Source organism: Chrysochloris asiatica, unplaced genomic scaffold (genome assembly GCF_000296735.1).
Source record: "Chrysochloris asiatica unplaced genomic scaffold, ChrAsi1.0 scaffold00006, whole genome shotgun sequence".
NCBI lineage: Eukaryota > Metazoa > Chordata > Mammalia > Afrosoricida > Chrysochloridae > Chrysochloris > Chrysochloris asiatica.
In genome coordinates, this window is record NW_006408524.1 from 745,373 (window position 1) to 750,131 (window position 4,759).

The window sequence follows — 4,759 nt, forward strand, 5'->3', positions numbered from 1 at the left end:
GCAAAGATTTGAAAGCATCTTAGTCCATAAGCAAATACTTTGAGGGAATGAATCACTAGGCCTTGAGGCTCAGAACCATAAGTCCTCAGGGGACAGCAAGGCCAACTGGCATAACATAGTCAACAAAGAGAATGTTCTATGTTCTACTTTTTTAGTGATTAGAGACTGGGGTCTTAATAGATAGTGAGTAGCCAACCAAAGTGCAACTGTTGGTCTCTCCTCACACAGAGCAATTAGTCTAAAGCAGGGGTGCGGAAAGGCCAGCCCACGGCCTGTGAAATCATTTGGTCTGGCCTTGCCAAGGTAAGCACAGCTCCAGCCATTACAGTGTGGTAGTGGTGGTGTGCCGCGGAGTTAGTTCCGACTCATAGCGACCCTTGATAGGGTTTCCGAGGCTGTAAATCTTTATGGGAGCAGAAAGCCTCATCTTTCTCCCATGGAACAGCTGTTAATTTTGAACTGCTGGCCTTGAGGTTAGCAGCCTGACTCATAACCACTAGGTTACGTTATTGTTGTTAAGTGCTGTCAAGTCGGTTACAACCCATGACGACCCTGTATAGCATTTCCAAAGAGTAGCTGGTGGGCTTGAACTGCCAACCCTGCAGTTCAAACTGACTTTGCAATCCTGCACATTAACCCACAGTGCCGCAGCAGGACTCCATTGCATTACATCTGTTATTGTGAAGTGCCGTCGAGTTGATCCCAACCTATATATGACCCTGTATAGGGTTTCCAAGGAGAAACTGAGGAGTTTGAACCACCAACCTTGCAGTTCAAACGGCTTTGCTGTCCGGCACATTAACCCACAGTGCCACACCAGGACTTCTGCATTACATTTTGTTTTGTTAGGTGCCATCGAGTTGGTATCTACTCATAACAACCCTATGTACAACAGAACAAAACACTGCCCGATCCTTGGCCAACCTCACAATTATTGCCACACTTGAGCCCATTGATGCTGCCACTTTGCCAATCCATCTCGCTGGGGTTCTTTCTCTTTTTCTCTGACCCTCCACCTTACCAAACATCATATCCTTCTCCAGTGACTGGTCCCTCCTGACAATATGTCTGACATATGAAAGATAAAGTTTAGCCATATTGGCCTCCAAGGAGCACTCTGCCTGCACTTCTTCCAACACAGATCTGTTGGTTATTTTGGCAGCCCATGGCACTTTCAATTTTCTCCTCCAACACCATAACTCAAAAGCATCAATCCTTCTACATTAGGGGTGAGTTAATTCAATGTCTGACCAAATATAGCAGGCTAATTTTTAAATTGATAATTTTGTATTATCATGAATGATGTTATAAATTTTAGCAGAAAAAGGGTTCCACACAAATCTCAGCTCCAGGACCCTAAAATAAGAGGAACTAGATGGTAACCAGCTATTGCTAACAACTACTGTGAAAGGAATCACACTAAAAGGCTATGGGTAGAGTGGGAGAAATACATAAAACAAAATTCAAAATCATTAAAAAAGACTAGTTGTGCTGGTCTAATTGAAAAACATCACCCTCTCCTCTGAGATTGTGGCCCTCAGTAACACATAAGGCGTGAACTGGACTCATCCACATGACTTAATTTTCAGTCAAGCAACAGACAGGTATAGAAGATGAACAGTAACATTAGGGAGGTACACACTCCTCAGAACAATCAATTTTTTGAGAGCAAAAGGGCAGCATTTTCCTAAGGACAAAGTTCAGAAGGCAAGAAGGGTTAATAAAGGAGTAATGGAACCAGGATAGAAATGGAATGGATCATGTTACACGTTCTCTCTGAGAGGCAGGGGAAAGATATAGAAAACAGATACTGATTTTATATTATATCTACACCATGAACCAGACAATGATTCCCTTCCCCACATCTCACTTCCGGATAAATATACACATATAGAAGTTACTTTTTCATAAGTTAGAAAGGAAGTTACATGAGAACTGGATTAACAATTATTTGAAATTCAAACAAAACACCTCTAATTTTATGAACTGGCATCTCTTACATGAATATCACGAGCATAATTTACTCTCATGAAGTGCCTTGCTTTTTTCCTGAGCTGTACTTTTCAAGTTGCATTTGAGAGAGCTAATACTCCGAACATGGAGAGAAAACACATGGCACGAAGAAAACTGTATCTGAATTGTGAATGGAAAATAGATATGGTCTGTAAACCATCACCTAATTCACAATAACAAAATTAAGGAAAAAAAGAGAATACAAAGATTGTGCGAGGTTGAGATGGAACTATATCATTTCAAGGTTTTTATATTCTTCTTGAGCTAGATGATATATTTTGAGGTCGGTTGCACTAAGTTAAAGATGTGTATGGTAATCCAAAAGACAGCCATTAAAAAAATAAAGGAAGAATAAATAAATAAATAAACATCCAATCATCCAATTGAATAGATAACATGCAATTCTAAAATACTAGAACAAAAACGTGCATAGGGCAGGTGGTATCTCCCCTCCTCGGACTTCTGGGAGAAGAATCACCATTAGCATCAGTCCAAGGTCAGTTACCGTGAGGCAAAGGTCAGACATGCTTCATGTCTTCTACTGCCTCTACCAAATCCCACTCTAACCATCCTCCCACTACACTCTTGACTCAGCTGAGTCCTATAACTCATTGCAATAGCCACACAGAACTAATAGACTAGACACAGCTATTTGGGTTTTATTAGGAAAGTTGGTGGCTATGGTGGCTGTGAGCTATGGAGTCAGTTTTGATTCATGGCAACCCTATACAGGGTTTCCAAGGCATGTATATCTTTATGGAAGCAGAAAGCCTCAGCTTTCTCCAGATGGCAGTTTAGAACTGCTGACCTTGAGGTTAACAGCCCGACTCTTAACCACTACACTACCAGAGCGCCTTATTAGGGCAGTTAGCAGGTTACAATTCAGGATCAGAAATGCTCAAAACACAATTGTTTGGTCAGGACAGCCTCTTCTCACTTGTGCTGATAGACAGGGTTCTCTCTGGCTCTCGGCCCCTTAACTTGCCCTCTGCCCTGCTCAGCAATGATACAAAGCTCTCTTAGTGTCCAAAGAACACTCCACTCAGCTATATGCCTCAGCCCAAAGGCACCGGACTCTAGCTTTGTGGGTCAGCAAACCTACTATCTCCAATTAAGTCCCTGGAGACACACTATTCCATAAGCTAGCCACTTGCCCAACGGCATTCAGCTTTGCTTGCTCTGAGGACCGGGAAGCCCCCCACCCTGGCTCACGCTCTGACTCTTGGTTCTGCTCTAGGCACTCGTGCTGTTGCGCTGGGGTCTCAACATTCTGTCTCTTGGATTGAAGAGTCTTGATGTGCAGATACCTTGGCATCCAAAAGACCTACACCACTCCTGGCTCCTCTTCCTTTATGGTCATAAGATCCTCCAATTCCTGCTTCAGAGATTGTTCATTTTATACCCACATTAGAGTCCCAAATTTAAAAATCACAATCACTGTTCACAATCACTCACAACTGAACCATATCATTCTATCAGCATCTTTTCCCGCTTTTTCTTACCAAGACCCATCAAGAATAAAACAAGATTTTTGGTGGGAATTACAACAACTATGGATAGAAGAGCTATATGAAGTCATTCACTGAACAGCAACTTAATTGACCTGAAGTGGGAAACAAGGAGCAGATAATATACATAGGACAACAGCAACAACAATTTCCCACCCAACCACAGCAGTATTTCCATTAAATGTAGAGAAAGTAGTCCATAAAAAAAAAGCACAAATTGGTAGCATGACCTAAGTACATCTTGTTTTCCAAAATGTACATTAGTTCATTGAAATAGTCCTGAGTAGATTAGAAGTTAAAAGAAGGAAAACAACGTTTCTAATTTTTTAGCTAAGAAAGGCAGTGTGATGGTGGCTGTGTCAATATCAAACACCATAGACATCAACATAAAGATTATCAGAGAGGTCTTGTTGTTGGTAAGTGCCGTTGAGTTGGTTCTGACTCAGAGAAACCCTGTATAGGGTTTCTGAGGAGCAGCTGGTGAGCTTGAACCGCTGACCTTGCGGTTCAAACCGACTTTGCAGTCCAGTACATTAACCCACAGCGCTATACCAAGACTCCGTTAGTAGAGAGGTAAGTGGGGGCAATTTCATTAAGATTAAATGGTCACTTCATCAGAAAGATACAACAAGTCTTTATAGGTTTGAACCAAGTCAAAGAACTAATAAAATGTCAAAATTTCAAAGTTGGGTAGAAATAAACAAATGCATACCCATATTTGGAGATTTTACCACATTTCTCTGAGTAATTTCTGGAACCATCAGATAAAAAGTCAGTAAAGGATATAGAAGATCTGAGCAATGTTCTCAACCAACTTGACCTAAGTGACATTTATAGTAGAACAATACCTGACAATATATGTTTTAGGCACATTATACTTTTTTTCAGTTGCATATAGCATATTGGCCAAAATAGATCCCACCCAGAACATGGTTAGGTGCTGTTGAGTCAGTTCCGATTCATAGAGACCCAATACAGAGTTTCTAAAGAGCAGAGGATGTGTTTGAACCACTGACCTTGTGGTTAGCAGTCTGGTGCTTAGCCAAAGTGCCATACCAGGACTCCTATCCTGGACATAAAAGTATTAAAATATTATTTAGCATATTCTTTGATCACAGTTAGTTAGTACTATATTTATGTATCTAATAAGGAGCTCTGGTAGCGTAGTGGTTACGAATCGGGCTGCGAACCTTAAGGTCAGCGGTTCGAAACTACCAGCCGCTCTGCGGGAGAAAGAT